This window comes from Lontra canadensis, unplaced genomic scaffold, assembly GCF_010015895.1.
Source record: "Lontra canadensis isolate GAN:19392208 unplaced genomic scaffold, GSC_riverotter_1.0 scaffold34, whole genome shotgun sequence".
Lineage (NCBI taxonomy): Eukaryota > Metazoa > Chordata > Mammalia > Carnivora > Mustelidae > Lontra > Lontra canadensis.
The window spans coordinates 8,997,329-9,016,980 of NW_022631028.1; the positions used below are offsets into that span (position 1 = coordinate 8,997,329).

Sequence of the window (19,652 nt, forward strand, 5' to 3'; positions counted from 1 at the left end):
TGTGCCTGCACATGTGAGTAAGGGAAAGAGCTTTTCCATCCTCGATGAGGTGAGACGTTGTAGCCCCCACTAGCTTTACCCTGTCCCTCTCCCTCCTCTGGCTGGCTGCAAAGGACCAGGCATGATGTCATAGGAGCAGCCCGAGACCCAAGGCTCAGGGTCGCCATGAAAGCAAGATTTCAGCAAGAACTAGACAGCTCTACTATTTCAGTCACTATTAGTTGACTCTAGAAGCATTTTTCTAAGATGAAGAGGGATATCTAGTTCTTCCAAGGGCTGTCAAGAGAAGGCTGGAACTTTTGCTGAGATGTCCTCGTAAGAGCCCTCCCTCATTCTGACCCAGCCTCCAACCCACACCAAGACTGGAGCTGCGGACATCGGTCCTAAACAGCTTCTCCCAAATAGTTTCCATCTGGTTATTCCTCAGCGATCAACTCTTTTCTACACAAGAGATTCCTGTTCTTAGAGAACAGGCTCTCGCATGACTGAACCACCAATCTGGCAGGGCCGTGCTTCCCAAGAGGCAGTAGGCTGTTTGCGGGGAGCGGAGGTGGGGGCCAGCCTTCCACTATTGTGCTGAAAGGCTTAACTTTTTTTCTTTTTTTTTTTTTTTTAAGGCTTAACATTTTCTTTCCCGAGTTTTCTATGCCTCTGTTTGGCTGCTTTTCTCTTCATTTGCCAGGATATGTACCTTCATTTCTGCCCAGCTTTAGGTCTTTGCCCACAAGTTGCCCTCTGTGGAAAGAAGAGTCTGGAAGTGGTTTCCCACCAAATAAACATCCTAGACCATGCACACAGACAGACCGTTTACCTGGGGATCCCTAGGGACTGATGAGTAAGGACAAGCTCAGGATTTGTGCCCCATGAAGGCATATTCCCAGCAGCGTGGCCCCTCTCTCTGGCCAAAAAAGCAATCTTTCAGCTTCCCACCAATTATCGATCCATCTTTACCATATCACCTTTGTAGGACAACTGCATAGACATGGTCTCCAAAGCCAACGGACCAACCTGAGCAGGCAAAAGGACTTCCTACATAAGCTCCTGATGATCTTCCACACTGAGGAATGCTAGAGGGCAAGTCCCACTGCTCAAACACATTTAAGGCCTCTGCTTATGTCATGAATATTCACATTCCATTGATGAAAGTAAACTACAAAGCTAAACCTCAGGTCAGTGGGCGAGTATGCTTATCCCTAAAGGGGCAAGGAGGAGAGTGAATATTTACGCATCTACAGCCCCGTCACACAACCCCTCTAGCCTTGATCTTGAGCCCTCTACTCTAGATTTCCTCCTCAGCTATGCTGAATGTATCATGCTAACTCCAGCCTCAGGCCCTTTGCACATGATGCTCTTTCCATTTGGAAGGCTCTATCTCTTCCCAATCCTCTTTACTCCTTCTGATTGTTCAGATTTAGGTTTCCTGCATACTTTCTCAGAGAAGTCTGCCTAATTCCTGATCAGTTTGGCTTCCTTGGACTCTGCCCCAGGCACTACCCTTATCCACTGCCCGCTTATAGGCAACTACTTAATTAACACTGGGACATCTCTTTTCTTTTTTTTAAAGATTTTATTTATTTATTTGACAGATCACAAGTAGGCAGAGAGAGAGAGGAGGAAGCAGGCTCCCTGCTGAGCAGAGAGCCCAATGCAGGGCTCGATCCCAAGACCCTGGGATCATGACCTGAGCTGAAGGCAGAGGCTTTAACCCACTGAGACACCCAGGCGCCCCATCTCTTTTGTTTTTATTTGCTTTTTCCCCTTCAGCTATGACCTCCTTCTTATCTTTATCTATCTGCCTTGTTTGTAATTCATACCTCAACTTCAATACCACTTTCCCTAAGCACACAATTTACAGGAGGGACACTATATCCAGCCTAAAACTTAGAACCGATGTTTTCACAGTTGTTCAATTGTTACACTAACACGTACACCCCAGAGGTGCCTGGGTGGCCCAGCTGGTTAAGTGTCTGCTTTCGACTCAGGTCATGATCCCAAAGTCCTGGGATCAAGCCTCACATGGGGTGGGGCGTCCTCACTCAGTGGGGAGCCTGCTTCTCCCTCTGCCTGCTGCTCCCCCCTGCTGTGTGTTTGCTTTCTGACAAATAAATAAATAAAATCTTGGGAAAAAAACACATATGTGCATCACAGTAAAGGAAGGGTCCTTGTCTCCCTTGCCCATCCCTACATCCCCAGAGCCCAGCAAAGGGCTTGCCACATGGTAGGAACTCACATTTTTTTAATGACTTAGCAAGTCTGGTAACATTCAGTGACTCTCCTATCTGTTAGGCTACTATCTCCATGACGTCTGGACTCATGCCTGTCCTTTTGCTGTCATACCTCCACTGCCTAAGACAGGGCCAAACCAGTACGGGCATGCCATCACGGCTGAATCACCTGAAATGCTGACCTGGCTTGAGTTGCCGCTGACAAGGATGCCAGGGCAAGTCGTTACCTTGGGATGGGACTTAAGAGGGAGGGGAAGTAAATCAGGTAAGGGAGGGAGCTGCACAGAGCCTCTCCATGACGGCTGTGTGCGACCCGGCACACAGTACAGGTCACACCTTACAGTTACCCCGATAGAGGACCAGGGAGCTGGTCATGTAGCCGCTAACCCTCATCACGCATGAGTTGAGGGCTGCTGGGGGATGCTGGGGGCCATCCACACTCTGCAGTTTCTGGCCTGTCCTGAGCCACGGCTGAGCTGCCTCGGGGAGCCAAAGAAAGCCTTCGGGCAATGATGGCACTCAGCCATCATTCAGCCAGACTTGCCTGCCCAGGCTGGAGGGCGGCAGACGCAGGCAGGGCACTGTCCGTGTCTGCAGCAGAGACGGCATAAATGAATGAACAGGAATCCCAGCGAAGGTACAGATGGGGGCAGCCAGATGAGGAGCAGGATGGTCGGAGCAAGGGGGAAAAAGTCATGAGCGATGCTGATACAAGCTTTTATGGCCGTTTCTGAAGCTGCTCTGGGGTCGGAGGAGGGAGGGCTCTTCCTAGGGGAGATGAGTCATCCGAGGGCCAGGCCTGAGTCCAGGCTCCAAGCCCCCAGCAGCTATCTGGCAGTTTGCTGCTGGTTTCTCAGAGGTAATAACCAAAGCAGAAACAGAGGGCTGCTGCCTTTACAAAAACAGAGGGATTGGAAAGAGACCGAAATTTACTAGCAAGAAAGAGGGAGGAGGGGAACCTATTGCAGGGTCTGGAGGAGAAGCAGGAATCCTGCCGCCTCTTCCCGAGAGCCTGGGGATCTGCTGACATGCCCGGGCAAGTCCCTGCTGACCTATGGCAGATGGTCCCCTGTTGATTTTCAGGTCGAGAGATTTCATCTGAGGGTCCTACAGGCAGATGTTCTGACACCTGTTAACACCTACACCCACGGAGGAAAGAAAAGCAACAAACAAGGAGAAACTCAGAGCTGCCAGCCCCTCGGGTCTGTGAGCAGCGCAGATCAAGGACTGGTGGCTGAATGCATTTCTAACCAAGACCGACCTCCGCTACTCCTGCCCTCCGGGACCAGTGACAAGTGGGAAGTTGGGCCAAGGACGCACACTGCCCCATCACCTGGATTTCTGTGCTCATCACGGCTGTGCCAGCACCTCTCCTCTCCCGATCATCAGATCAGCTAGTGTGCTGAATCCAGACTGACATTCCTAACACCGCTTTATGCCACACACTGCTATGTCAAGAGGATGCTGGAGGTCTTCTGCTAGAGGCCACGTAGCATGCGGGTGAAGGACCCAGCTTCTGGGGCTGAGTGGCCTGGGTTCGGATCCTGCCAAGCCCATGAGCAGGTGCTCCCCAGCCCGTCCCACTCTATGCCTTCCTCGGTGAGACAGAGGGTGACCCTAGCGTTTACCTCCTTCATCGAGAGCTTATTTAGGACACGGAAATCTGTGTCGCACATGGACACACAGTGGTCTGCTACACATCCCCCAATAAAGCACCTTCCCAAAGAATTTTCCCAGGTAATTTTTCCTCTTAGCAGTTTGTTTTAGGCAAACTTTAGAACATCCCGTGTATCAAGTGAATTGGATCTGTGTCACTGCTCCAAATGATAGAGACACCTGTCCCCAGTTACTGGGTGACCGGAGGAAGGGGGCTCTCCCAATATTTGTCTTAGGACCCACCACACATGAATACCCCTATTTGCTCCTCTCAAAAACCCCGTGTGGTAGCTGTACAATGGAATCCCTCTTAACAGCAGAAAAAGTAGGCTCAGAGAAGTGACAAGAGATGCCCAGGATGACTCAGTAATGTATTCACAGAGCATGTCTTCAAACATCACAGCCCCTGCCTTTGTCGTGGGCTCACCCGGTGGATCCCGGCTGCTGAAAACAAAAACACGGCCCACAGCTCAAACACAGGGATCCTTTGGTGTGGGTGACCTTTGTCTCCTCTCTGGTCAAGCACAGATGAGCAGTTTCATCAATCCCGGTAACAAACCTGCCCTCTGCAGCCGGCCATTCTCAATGCAAAATCCTCTGCCTGCAGAAACTATGTCCCTCGGCCTCATTGTTCCCGTTTCTCAATTCGTTGACATTTCATTTGCTCAAACCCTTTGTGCACTCATTTAACATGTATTTATTGAGGACCTTCAATAAGCCAGGTGCTGTTTGAGGTGCTGATATAAATTGCTACAAACAAGACAAAGTCCCTGCCTTTATGAAGCTTCTACTTGAAAATCAAAAAAAGGAATAACGTCAGGGGAGAGAAGTGCTGCTACCTATCATTAAACAGAATGAGAAAGACAAAGGTTTAAGAGTGGAGGGGTGTACTTATTTTAATCCTGAAACAGAAAGAGCTTTTTACAAGATGCAAGCCCAACACCATCATCGCACTTATGAAAACCTGAACAAGGGTTTCCTAGGACGCTCTTGCAGCCCATGAGAGCTCTCACGGCCTCACTGTCATGCCTATTTCGCTTGCTTACACGGTATGAATCTTATTCTATTCTGATTCAAACAAGTCTTTCCACCTATAGGCTCCCCATCCATTTCCTTTCTTTGTTTCTGTGTCTTGCAGATTTCTGTTGAAATGACCAGGTCATGTGTCTATGGAATTTCCCACAGCATGGATTTTGCCGATCGTACCTGGTTGTCATCTAGCCCACGGAGCGGCACCCGTCTAAGTGGGGTGGTCCCTCTGTGGCTGTGCTGTCTGAGCAGAGGTCTGAATGCAGGAAACCAGAGTGTGCGCCCTACAGAAAGCCAAGGTTAAGAGGGTCCAATTCAGCTTCCGTTTTTTCTTAGCTTGAGTAGTCACTGTCTCGACCTCTGAAACCCTGTTCTTTTTTCATGTGATTGTCCTCCCTGCTATGACAAGTAACTCAGCTGCCTTGAGCCATCCGCAGTGAAATATTTCTATTAAAAGCATTTGGCCTTAAAACTGGCAATAAGCCAAGGACCTATCAAAAGAATAAAATCAACAATGTGCAGTATATTCATATAATGAAATACTACTGAACAATAAAAAATGAAGGAACTACTGATTCAAGCAGTACACATATGGGTCAAGCTCAAAAACATTATGAGTCAAAGAAGCTTGACCCAAAAGAGCACACATTACATGATGCTATTTGTAACATTCAAGAATAGACAAAACTAATCGATGGACATAGAAATCAGAATGGTATTTATATTGGGGGTGATAGTCACAGGGAAGGGCGCAAAGGAACATTCTGGAATGAGGGGGAATGTTCCCTATCTTGATCGAGGCAGTGTTTGCATGAGTGCACACATAAGTAATAATTCATCAAGCACACTTAAGATGCGTGTGATTTCCCATATGTAAATTTAAAGATTTTTTTTTTTTAATTTGTCAGAGAGAGAGAGTGCACAGAAGCAGGGTGAGCCTTGGGCAGAGGGAGAAGCAGGCTCACCCCCTGAGCAAGGAGCCTCATGTGGGACTTGATCTCAGAACCCTGGGATCATGACCGGAGCTGAAGGCAGGCACTTAATCGACTGAGCCACCCAGGTGCCCCATGTGTTTTTTAATTTTAAAGAATAAAGATTATATAGCAGTTTAACTGTGGATTGAGGCAAACCCAGGCACTAGTTAACTGTTTAACCTTTATCAATTCTCCTAAACTGCTTAGAACCTCAGTTTCTTCAGTATAAAATGGGGCTGATACAACCCACTTCGTTGGTATTGCCATTCTAATGCCCCTTGTCCAGTCCTGGGCAAACTCGGGGTTAAACTTTGAACCGGCCGTCTCCGCATTCATCTCAATTCCATGTGACGTTTCTTCATCAGGCCCACCGAAAGACTTGCATCTGTGACTTGTTCATTCATGATACGCACATCACTTCCCCCTGCTAGTCTTTTAACATACTGCTTTTATTGGATCTCACTGCAGCCACGGCGTGGTTAATCACAACATTTTGCGGGAAGGTTGAAGAAGCCTATGGGTCTCTCATATGTGTTGGGCTGCATCGCTGCCAGCCCCTGCCACGTCTCCTCAGAGCCTGGAGACTAGGGAGTGATTGGAAAATGTCCTACGCATCTGGAATCTTTTCTCATAGGACAGTCTTGGTAAAGCTGTTGCCAAACACTTGCAACTGGTTATGGGGAGAAAAAAAAAAAAATCGAAGGCTCGTTGGGAGGTATAATCTCAGAATGAATTTCTTATCCGTTTCTTTTCTTTGTGTTGGATTCTTCAAAGTTCTTATTGAAGCAAAAGGTCAGGGGTCATGTCTGTATCTTGCTGCCCCCATCTCTACTTGGCTGAATTCCCACTTTCTTTTGGGTAATGGCTTCCTTGGTGACGTCTTGGGCGAATCCCAGGAATTTCAGCTACTTTTAGTTACTAGAAGAGCTCATCCGGAGGTCGAAGACTTACTGTTGTGTAAATTGTTGTAAACATATTCAGGTATAAAAGGTATATAGAGAAGGACATGAGTCACAAATGCATACTTCAACAAATCTGCACGAAATGAACACATCGGTGTCAACTCCACTCAGATCAAGAAACAAGATCAAAATCTTAGAAATCTCTTTGTGCCCTTTTCCTACAATCACTGCCCCTTACAAGGTCCTACTCACTACCCTGACTTCTGAGAGCACAGATTTGCTTCTTTCAGAACTTCATGTGAATGGAATCAGATAATGTGTATACCCATGGCTCTAGCCCCACCACCGAACATTTTGTTTATGCGATTTATGCGTGATGTGGCATGTTGTTGTATTTTGTTCAGTCTTATTGCGGTGTAACATTCCATTACGTGGTTCTCCTCAACTCATTCTGGATTTTTAAAAATTTCAGTCTCAAACACAGCTCAGGAACTTGGTGCTCTCGGTTGTTTCAAGCTGGGAATGGGGTGGGGATGGGGAGGGAAGAGTGGCATACTTTAAGAAGATCTCAATCCCATTTACAATAACACCAAAAGCAATAAAGTACTGAGGATTAAATTTAACAAAGGAGGTCAAAGAGCTCTATATGAAAACTGTACAACATTGATCAAAGATACTGAAGATAATCCAAGTAAGTGGAATGCTATCCCCGTTCATGAGTTGGAAGAATTAGTATCATTAAAATGTCCATACTAGGTTGCGGGCGTGATGGCTTCAAGTTTACTTCGCGGAGTTGGAGCATTGGCCGCACAGGCCTTCAGGGCCCGTGGTCCCAATGGAGTCGCCGCGGTGCACACCATGGCATCTGGAGGTGGTGTTCCTACTGATGATGACCAGGCGACTGGGCTGGAGAGGGAGGTCATGATGGCTGCACGGAAAGGACTGGACCCATACAATATGCTATCCCCAAAGGCAGCTGCAGGCACCAAGGAAGACCCTAATTTAGTCCCGTCTATCACCAACAAGCGAATAGTGGGCTGCATCTATGAAGAGGACAATAGTACCATCATCTGATTCTGGCTCCACAAAGGTGAGGCCCAGCGATGCCCTAGCTGTGGAACCCATTACAAGCTGGCGCCCCACCAGCTGGCCCACTGAGCCTTTGCGCTAACTTACTCAGAATGTGCTGTGAAGTTTCCTCTTTCCAATAAAGACAAGCCATTGCATTGGCTCCTTCTCCCATTAAAAAAAAAAAAATGTCCATACTACCCAAAGCCATGAGTCAGTGCAATCCCTATCAAGATTCCCATAGCATTTTTAACAGAAATAGAAAAAAACAATCCTTAAATTTGTATGGAACCACCAACGACCCCAAGGAGCCAAAGCAATCCTGACAAAGAAGAACAAAGCTGGGAGGCATTACAGTTCCTGATTTCAAACTCTATCACAAAGCTGTAATAATCAATATGGTAGGGTACTGGAGTAAAAACAGACACATCGATTAACAGAACAGAATGGAGAACCCACAGATAAACCCTCACATGTACGGTCAGCTCCTATCTGACAAGGGAGCCAAGAACACTCAGTAGAGACAAGACAGTTTCTTCAATCAATTCTGTTGGCAAAACTGGACATTCACGTGTCAAAGACTAACACGGACCCCTATCATATACCAGTCCCAAAAATTAACTCAAAATGGATTCAACATTTAAATGTAAGACCTGAAACCATAAAACTCCTAGAAGAAAACATAGGGGAAAGGTTTCTTGACACAGGTCTTGGCAATGCTTTTTTGACTCTTAACACCCAAAGCACAAACAATAAAACCAAAAATAGGTAAGTTGGACAACATCAAGCAAAAACGCTTTCTGCAAAAGGAGCCCATCGACAAAATGAAGACACATAGGGGTGCAGGCTAGCTTCAGCACTCTGGCAGACAAGCAAGCAGGGAACATGAGGCCAGTTTCCGCTGCTTGTAAGTGCTGTGGACATTCACGAGTAGAGCGGAAGCCGTGGCGCCCCGTGGATCTCATCAGCTGTTACTACCTCACTGCGCACAAGCCTGACTTTCAGTGGCTGGCACTCAAATCTCTTCTCCTGAAGGTTTTCTATGACTGGTGGGGTCCATCGTGCCCAACAAGCAGCCGGCTGAAATTGCCGGGAGATTAACACCCTCTGGGACCAGCCCTTAATCAATGGCTCCCCAGAGTTGGGGAATAAATACCCCAGCCTCTTACACACATTCTGAGGGCATGTTGTACTGATTCTCGGAGACCTCTAGGAGATGAAGTTCTCATTGCCTGCAGTGACATCTCGCTCTATAACACACCCTTTTAGAGGCTGCCTTCCCTTCCCAGACTCACTGCCCCTTTCCCCTACCAGTGTTTTCTGGGGTCCCACCCCAAATAAATGACCTGCAGTAACATTCTTATCCTAGGACCTGTTTCTAGAGGAACTCAAACTAAGCCAACCCACGATTCTCTTGCAATCCCCCTCGCTTGGCTTTAGAAAGACAGACAGTCCCTTCCTCTCTCCAGTGAGGAGGTCATAGTTTAGCTTTTAAAGAAGGAGGCAAAGGAGGAGGAGGAGGAAGACAAGGGGAAGGAGGAAGAGGACTTAGGGGAGTAGGGAGTATAGGAGGAGGGAAGGGATGGAGAGGGGGAGAGGGAGGAAGAAGAAAAGGAACTATAGTCCCTCTAAAACCACAGCACTCTTCTTTCTCATTTGGTTCTTATCAACTATTAGGGTGTAGAAAGGCAATAATGATGTACAACGGCCAGTTCTGGAAACTCAGTGAGGATGGAGGACAGACTGCTGCCTCCCCATTCCCATGCAGGACAGACATCAAAACCCAGGAAATATCTAATGCCTTTTCTCCCTAGCTCTAGGCCATTATCAGCTACTCTGAAACAATGAGGGAACCCCCACCCCCGCCCCTTACAGTGTCCTGTTACATCTTTTCAAGACTGGTCCTAACCTCCAGTCTTTCAGGCTTTTCCCTGACACCAGGGATTTACAACTTCATTTTTCTTCATCTTCCACCAGGGACCCCTTCCATGGTCCTTAGAATATTCTAGCCTGTCCCTTCCCATTCCTGGATGGCTGCCTCCTAAAAACAGAACAGCTCTTGGCACACCTTAGCAAAGCAATGGCTTGCCAATTGCTCCACTAATGGTCTCCACTGGGATTTCAGAGACAAACTCCCATTGTAAGATTTCTGGGTCAGAAATTTCTGCCAAACTCCTGAGTATTCCTCCTGTCAAGTGGGAGAGTTCAAAATACTCAGGCTTCAAGTTCCTATCTGCCTCCAGTAGGTCCTTTAGGAGACTGTGAAGCTCACTGAATTGGCAAACATGATTTGATCTACAGGTGACCGGGATTGCAGCATTAGGCAGAAGTTTCCCCACTGTACTTGACAGAGGGTCCCAGGATGAGCCTCAGGGGTTCAAGGAGTCCCTGAACACTACTGGCAAAATTTCATGCATATCTGTTCACCTGCATTGTTCTGAGTAGGTTCACTGTTTCCCAAAGTGGTCTATGACCTGGTCTATGACTTCCTATTACTGGGAATGCTGATTATTTGAAAGATAAGTAACCTTCCAGACCCCAATGATCTCACATCAACTGGACCAAAGAGATGCATGTAACCCAGTTATGGCCAGTTGGCCTTAGAGTTGGGTTCTAGGGCACAATGCATCCCAAACAACACAAAATCACCTCCAGAAAACTTGAAGGACTAATGGAAGGTTCTTCTAAGAGGACTTGAAAGGGTCATAAAGACTGAATCACAAAGTCACATATGCTCCATTTCCTCTTCCTGAATACTCAACAGAGGCAGCTGCCCTCCCCAAATCCCGCTTTTCTGCTTCTTCCTAAAGACTCTGCCCTTTCCTCTTACCTCTTCTGTGCCTTTTTCCCAAGGAGGTTTTTTTTTTTTTTTTTTAAGATTTTATTTATTTATTTGACAGAGATCACAAGTAGGCAGAGGAGCAGGCAGATAGAGAGGAAGGGAAGCAGGCTCCCCACCAAGCAGAGAACCCGATGCGGGGCTCAATCCGAGGACCCCGAGATCATGACCCGAGCCGAAGGCAGGGGCCTAACCCACTGAGCCACCCAGGTGCCCCTTCCGAAGGAGTTTTGAGCCTTTTCTGATATACATCTACTTTGTCTCTCTGAGCTTCTCAACATCCTCCTCCCATCCATTAACCTGGACAGCTCACGGAAGGGGCAACACCAGCATACAAGTTTCTAGAAGGTGATGGAGACAAGCCATCTCCAAAAGTTGTATCCAAGTAGTTTTGTTCCTGTCATCCACTCACTAAGCAGAAATAAAAGGAACTAGTTGTCATTTACACTTAAACTGTGCTATGAAGAAAGGTGACGTAGAGCTGTTTGAACAGACATGGGAAGATCTCTAAGCTATAATAAGCACAGAGAAAGCCAGCCTAAGGCATGCTTGCAGGACCCCGGGAGTGAGTATTTCTTTAAGGGAGGTGCGTGGGGTGCAAAACTTAAGGAGACACTCAGTCTCCCAGTTGTCCAAGTGCTGACCCTGCACCAGCATGCATGTCAGGGTGAGCTCTCCTTAAATTTTGCACCCTGGCTGCCTCATTCACCTCACCCTATCCTGGCCCCGATATTACATGGAGACAGTAAGGCAGGACCATCCTCCACAGTTAGGATAGGATCTCATGTGTGGACACTAACATGTGTGCTAACTATATAGAAAGATCTGGCGGGATTGCCCACTCTATGCTGTGGTTTGTCCTGAGGAGTGGAATTGCAGGGACATCAGAAGACCTTCCCTGGGCACTCCAACCACTTCTGGGCCGCTGGAAGTTTCCAAGTGTTTGGCTTTAGTCATTCTAGACAAGCCAGAAAAATAAATAGAGTAATAAACCGTATTATATATCAAAAGGCCTGCAGAAGATCTTAAAACAGACTGTCAGGGGGTTCCTCTTGTGGTCAGATGCAAATGGTGAAAATTGAGACATGTTGGTGATTCTTGCCCCCTGAATTCAAAGCACCCTGGCTCGTGCTGTTTCTCTCTGTAAATACATTGTGGCCACCCACCTGGTTTGAGGTTTGTTCTTGCAGCAGACATAAATCGGCATTCCCCTGGGACAGGCAGCGAGGGGACAGGATGGTGTTGCTCCCTTTCTCTCCTCTAAACCAGAGGGTCAGGAGAAGAGAACAGTCAGCCCTGCTGTGCACGTTGGTGGGGAAAGAGAAGGGGCAGGTCAGAGAAAGGGGACAGGAGGGGCCAGAACGACCAGACTTCAAATGTCTTGTCTGACAAAGACATCGGACAAGGCCTTTAGCCATCAGGGAATAACCCACAAATTAGACTTCTTGTTTTCAATTCTAAATCTTCTCACCAGTCATGTTTATCCACCTGTCTTATCCAGGTTTTTCAGTGAAACATTTTTAAAAATCCCCATTTTTCTAAGCAAAGCAGAAAAGTCTAATTTTACCCTTTTCTCTGCCTGGCATCCTCTGCATTTCCCTAGGAGCTGGCCTGTCCTGCCTGATGAGGTCCTCATCTTCTGGACCATTGCCATCCTTCCTGGGACCCAATAGCCAAGAGATACCAATTCTGTTCCCCAAGAGCTGGTTATCAGGACTCCAGATAATTATGAATCTGCTAGGGGCGCCTGGGTGGCTCAGTGGGTTAAAGCCTCTGCCTTTGGCTCAGGTCATGGTCTCAGGGTCCTGGGATCGAGCCCCGCATCGGGCTCTCTGCTCAGCAGGGAGGCTGCTTCCCTTCCTCTCCCTGCCTGCCTCTCTGCCTACTTGTGATTTCTCTCTCTGTTAAAAAAAAAAATTATGAACCTGCTAGATACCCCCTTGACATCCTAGAACAGCAGTCCCCAGCTAGGAGTGATCTGTCCCCCAGGGGACATTGGAGAATATCTGGAGACATTTTTGGATGTTACATTTTAAGGGGAATTCTTGGCATCTATGATTGTAGGCCAGGGATGATGCTAAACATCCCACAACCCAGAATTACCTAGCTCAACATAACAATAGTGCTGAGGTTCAGAAACCCCACCCTAGAGCTTTGCTTTTCAAAGGGTCATCCATGGACCAGCAACACCAATATCCTTTGGGACTAATTAGAAATATAGGGTCTCTGGCCCCACATAGATCCCACACTGAGACACATTAGAAGATGGATCACCCCTGTATCATTCAGGACAGGCAGGTGCAGGGTCAGCAAACTCTTTGTATAAAGGTCTACACAGTGAATGGAGTAGGTTTCAAGGACACAACTACTCACCTAGACCTTTGTGGTGTAAAAGTGGGCACACTCCATGGGTAAAGGGCCAGGTGTGGTGACACTGCAGTCATTTAGCTGATGTGACTTGGCCACCCCTGCGTGAGGTCATGCTATGAAAACAACCCCCAAAATAGAAGAGATCATTTCTTGCACACACCGTGCATCTTTGCTGTGTTGGCCAAGATCCCGTCCCAGGGTCTCAGCAGCTACTATCACAGCCATCGCTGACCAGCATGGAGAGGAACACACACCATGTGCATTGCACATGGGGCCACTGGCCAGTTCTGTCCATCTCTCTCACACTGTCCATCTCTCTCAGATTTTATTGGCCAAAGCAAGTCATGCAGTCATGGCTGACTTCAAGGTTGGGGCTATATGGCCAGGAGGTTGGCAATTCCTAATGACTACCCAGATGCCCCCCTGCCTGGAGATCCCAGCCCTATGTTTAATACACCCTGTCTATGAATTCCATCCAGTATTTGAAGAGACCTGAGCAGACTTGAATCCCAGGTCAAGCATGGACCATGTAGTAGTGATCTTACCTCCTCCTCATGTCACCTGGAAGGAATAAGAGATGATACAAACACTGATGGGTTCTCAGTGTCTGCTCTGTGCTGGGCACTGAGCACCGGGCACACCTCAGATTTTTCCTTTCTCACAGGAACCCTAGGGGAAGGGTATGATCTAGTTCCAAAGAAGGAAACTGAGACAAAAAGTTGAGGTGGCTAATCCAAGCCTACCAGCTGGTAGATGATTGAACTAGGTCTGTCTGATCTCAATACCTCATACATTTTTTTTTAATAGAGAGAGAGTGTGAAAGAGAGAGATCATAAGCAGGGGGGAGGGGTAGAGAGAGAAGCAGACTCTCCGCTGAGCAGGAAGCCTGATGTGGGACTCAATCTATATGTATGTATGTATATATTTATAAACATTCATTCATTCATTCACTCATCCATCCATTCAGTTTAAGTATACCCCAGACATTATTTGGGATATATACTAAAAAATTTTCCTTCTTTATCTGAAGAACATGGCATAGGACACGCTTATGTTAAAAATTTTTCACTGTTTATCTGAATCTCAAATTCACCTGACATCCTGTATTTTAACTGGCAATCCTTCTGCCATCCCTTCCCTGTGTCATATCCCCACCTTCCCACCTCCAACTCCCATATACATGGTTTGTACTTGAATCTCTGTCTCAGAGTCTGTCCTGGGGGGACCTCAAACTATGATGTAGAGTGACATAATGAAGAACAAAACATGTCCATACACAGCAGAGATCTGACTGATGTTCTAAGGGCCATCTGGATTCCATGGGAACCAGGACAAAGGGGCCACCAGCCAACCTCCATAAGAACCATTCTGAATAAAGCTTATATGGGGAAGAGAAGGTTTCCTCCCATACTGCTGCTGCAACCATAGCTTGACGCTGACCATGGGAGGCAGCCCTTTATCTTCTTGTATGCTCTACCTGTAAGCACTGAGAGAGGCAGACATTTCTAGACACCTTTTATCTGGGATTCCCTTCACTGTGTTCAGCATTAATAGATCAGACAAATATTCAGAATTACATGGACCAGCTTCTGTTGCCACTGAATGGCCAACCCACCCTCCATCTTGCTTGCTAAGATAACTGGATTTTATTCACCTTGTTCCAAGCAGCTGTATCCTTCAAGAGAAACCCGAGCTATTCCCAGGGTATGACTTGTTTTCAGTCAAAATCAACCATGATAACTCCATTGTCTTGACCAGTAAGTGGTTTAGAAATGGATATGAGAGACAGCACCAGCAAGGGGGATACAAGGGAGTATGTGGGAGACGTGTCTGTGCTTATAAAAAGACATCTGCCTAGTGGGTGTTGGGTGTAGCATCTAGATTCCTCTTCAGGACAGAGGCACTCATTCCCATAGCTCCCAGGAGGGTTCTGTCTAAGGTTATGGCCCCTCATCAGGGTCAACCCATATCCAGTGACTGGTCAATGCAGAGGCACAGTTTCCTGGACTCTTGCCTCAACTTGGGAACCTGTCAAGACCCAGCCAGCTCCAGAGTGCCCCATGAGGGTCAGCTGAGGCCTCTGTTGCAATTGTATGTTGACGGATTCCTCCCTCCGAACCATCTTGCCTATCATTCCCCAGTAGTCATTGTTCCTTGAGAGGCCTGACGGAGAATGTCCATACATGCAAATTTCTATCCTGGGGAAATGTTCTAAGGCAACCTATGAGAAGCAACTTTTGTTTTCCAGAAGGAGGCTACACACGGAACTAGAGCAGGGGACCAAGAAGGGAACCATCCTAAGAAGACAACCCAATGCTCCAAGAATGAGGACTCAAAAAGACCGAAAGACCTGGGTCTTTAATGTCACTGAGCCACTAAATTAAGCAACTCTAGAACTGCCCTACTTCTAGGCTTCTGGTTATGCTGGCTAATAAATACTTCTGTCATAAGGCCTCTTTCAGTTTGGTTTATGTTACTTGCAGCCAAAATCATTTTAAATTCTATACTACATATCAATGGGAGGCAAAGGAAAATACCCCAAGACAAAGAAGAGATACTGCCCCGAACAGGGCAGGATCCAGAAAACCAATGCACAGAGGATAAGCTAGGATGCACCTCCAATCCAGATGAAGTCCCCCATCCTAACTGTGGTGTGTTAGCCCTCTTCCTTCCATGGCCCTGTGAAACTTGGAACTACGAGGAAGTGCTGATTCTTTGCACAGCCATGAGTAAGAAAGCAATCTCCAGATAGTCCCTCAGCAGTACCTTCTAATTCACAAACCAGCTGTGCTTCTATTTTATGCTCTCCTTCTTTTCTCCTTACTTAGAAGAAAAGCAGTCAGGCTCAAAAGGCTAAGTCACCCCAAGTGATGTCTAGCTCACAAGGACTGTGAAATACTAGAGGAGGCTCAAAATGTGTGTATACGGTTTTGCCCTCTTGTGATGAAGCGAACCACTCAGCTACATCCCCAGGCCATGCGACATCTCAGGGGCTCTCTCCTGAAAGTCAGAGGGGCCTTCCAGCTCTTGAGTGAGCTAAAGATTGGACAATCCATGCATTCCGTAGCTGTTAGAGGCTGCATGTTTCTCCCAGACCCAAAACTGTGTGTTGAAGCCTGAACTCCCAAGGTGATGGTATTTGGGGGCTGGGCCCAGGGAGGTAATTAGATCATGAAGGTGGAGCCCTCCTGGTAGGATTTGTGCCCTTCAAAAAGAAATAGGAGAGAGCTTGCTTTTTTCCTCTCTCCCTCCCTCCTTCTCTCTCCCTTTCCCTCCCTCCCTCTCCTTCTTCCTCCCTCCCTTTCTCTTATCCAGGTAAGGGCAACTGTCTACAAGCCAGAGGGTGTGCCCTCACCAGACACTACATTTGCAGGCACCTTGATCTTGGACTTCCCAGCCTCCGGAACTCTGAGAAATAAATGTTTCTTGTTAAGGCACCCGATCTATGGTAATTTGGTTATTGCAGCCCAAACTAAGTCTGCTGGTAGCCAACACACAACTCAAGCACATAGCCTCTCTCGCCTCTTTATCTTCACCATTACACAGGAGATTAGGAGCTAAGGTCAGGACTCTTGAATCAAACAGCTTAGGGTTGGGACACCTGGGTGGCTCAGTCAGTTAAGTGTCTGCCTTTAGCTCACAGTGATCCCAGTCTCCTGGGATTGAGCCTCACACTGGGCTTCCTGCTCAGCAGGGAGACTGCTTCTCCCTCTCCTTTTGCCTCCCACGCCGAGCTTGTGCTCTCAATCAAATAAATAGGTAAAATCTTTCCTAAAAAACCCCAAAAATAAAAACAAAGAGCCTAAGGTTAAGTCCTTAACTTTGGGCAAGTTATTTAAGTATTCCATAGTTATCTCAACATCTATAAAATGGGAAAACTAATGGTACCAGTCAGCTTAGGCTAAGCCATCCTATAGTAACAGCCCCTAAATCTCAGTGGCCTGCCACAACACGAATTAATTGCTTGCTTGAGTCACATGTCCACTGTGGGTGGGCTGTGGCCTGGTTCCATGAGCTCTTCATTCCATGATGCAGGCTGACCCAGAAGCCTCTGTTTAGGACACTGCGGATCTTGCAGTGGAGGGGAAGAGATCCTGGCAGAACCACATCATGATTGTGAAAGCTTCTGCTTGGAAGTGGCCCACCTCACTTCTGTTCATGCTTCAAAGCCCTGAACTTGTCACACAGGCAAGACTGACACCATCCGGTGAGACATATAATCCTCCCACATGGAGGAGGGGCCAGTGTTTTGAATAATAATACAAATTACCACACTAACCTAATACTGCTATGAGGATGGAAACTAAGAGGCACATAATAAGTATTCAAGAAGTTGGCTTTCATCAACACTAGTACCATCATCTTAAATTCTAAGTTACTTAGCAGATTAAGGAACTTTCTTCTAAGTGGGCCCTTCTATTCAGTGGTCATTTAGATTATGCTTCTGAAAGTACTAACTCTATTTAGATAGCATGTGGGTTATTAGGTACTATGAATCAGTGACCAAATAAATCAAATTTATTGATCTGCAAAATGGAAATAAAAGTAATGGGCTCCTGGATGGCTCAGCGGGTTAAAGCCTCTGCCTTTGGCTCAGGTCATGATCCCGGGGTCCTGGGTCCACATCGGGCTCTCTGCTCAGCAGGGAGGCTGCTTCTACCTCTCTCTGTCTCTGCCTGCCTCTCTGACTACTTGTGATCTCTGTCTGTCAATTAAATAAATAAAATCTTAAAAAAAAAAAAAGCTGTGAAGACAAAATGAGACAATCCATAGAGTGGCAGACAAAAGAGGACTACAAATCCTTTATGAGAATTCTCCATGAGAGTGAGTCTAATTCCCTTCCCTTTAGTCAGTGTGGATTTAGTGATGTGCTTGACCAATATAAAGTGGCAGGAGTAATGTTTCAGGACTTCTGAGGCTAGATGGTATGAAGCCTTGCAGCTCTGCCCAACCCTCTTTGAGCACATGCTCTTGGAGCCCTGAGCACCACTTAAGCCAGAGAAGGGTCTGGCTGAGCCCAGCCTTCCAGCTCTCTGGGCCAAAATGACAGACATGTGAGTAGAGCCATCATGAAGCCATCAGACTAGCCTCTCAGCTCAATGCCACCAAGTGACCTCTGTTGAACGAGCATAACAATCACCCAGCTGAGCCCCATCTGAATTTCGGGCCCACAAAATCACAAGAGGATAAAATGGTTGTTTTAGGGGCACCTGGGTGGCTCGGTGGGTTAAAGCCTCTGCCTTTGGCTCAGGTCATGATCTCAGGGTCCTGGGATCAAGCCCCACATCAGGCTTTCTGCTCAGCAGAGATCCTGCTTACCCCCCCCTTCTCTCTGCCTGCCTCTCTGCCTGCTTGTGATCTGTCTGTCAAATAAATATATAAAATTTATTTTTAAAAAATGGTTGTTTTAGCCACGAAAGCTTAAGGTACTTTGCAATTCAGCAATAGATAAACAGAACACATGCAAGCCCTTAACACTGTGTCTGACTCATAGCTGGTTCAGAAAATATCGCTAGCATCATTAGATCTGGGTAAACTCCCAGCTCACCTCCCCCGCTGGGTTTGGAATGCCTGTGGCTGAGAACAGAGGAGAAGATGGTAAAAACACATCTGGAGTCAAATGTTTCACAAAAGGTGTCCTAGACCTCCCCTAAGTGTAAGAACAGAGCAGGAAGACCCCCAGGGGCCACAAGGGGAGACCTAAACATATAACACTGCTAACCTGGGGAACGGTAGAAACTCCTACCTTCCCTTGGGTATACTTGTGGCTGAACCTTTGAAGAAAGCCAAAATTCAACAACTTTAATCCCCTTGAAATTCCAGGTAAACGTGCTGCACCAATGTGACACCTTGCATTGCCTGAATGGGTAAATGTGTCCTGAGATACCCCCATATACCTTCAGGAGACCGAATGTGTACCTCACTTTGAGAAGCCATGACTTACCTTCTAGAGTTGGAAAATTCCTTTATTCGAGAATGACAATAAATAAATAAATATAATAAATATATCAGTGTTGGTGTTATTTCTTTTGTTATTGATTTCTTTGTTCCCTTGACATAGGGATTTGGCCATTTCCAAGGGAAATTGAGCGAGCATTATTAGGACTTCACCAGATCCCACCTCCTTTTCCTGTTAGGTCACAACTTGACTCTCCTTCCCAGTATTCTCTATGGAGAGATGGGATCATGTGACTGACATCTTGTCTATGGGATGTGGGTAGCAGTGACAGACACCCCCTCCAGGCTTGGCCCTTGATAGATCTCCTGTGTGATTCTTCATGCTTTTTCCCATCATGAGCCAGATAGTTCATAGAAGGACTCTGAGACACAAAGGGGTGGTAGAAGCAAGGGTGGAAGAAGGCTGGGTCCCTGAATGACTGAGTGGAGCCGAGCCCCACTTCCCAGCACTGAGCTGCCTAGCACTGGGCTGTGAGCTGGGCCAGAAGTAAGGCTTTTTTTTTTTTTTTACATCAAAGCTACGGTGACAGGGGGTTATTTGTTGTAGTAGAGAGCCTTTCTTCACTCACACAAAAGTATGGGGTGGGAGCTGGCAGTGTCATTCTCCTTTCTCCGAGGAGAACAAGCTGGG

The 19,652-nt window shown here is 47.0% G+C and overlaps 1 pseudogene; it reads left to right on the top strand.

Annotated features, from left to right (window-relative positions):
• The first annotated feature begins 7,554 nt into the window (after positions 1-7,554).
• Positions 7,555-8,029, top strand: LOC116873600 (annotated as a pseudogene).
• The last annotated feature ends 11,623 nt before the right edge of the window (positions 8,030-19,652 follow it).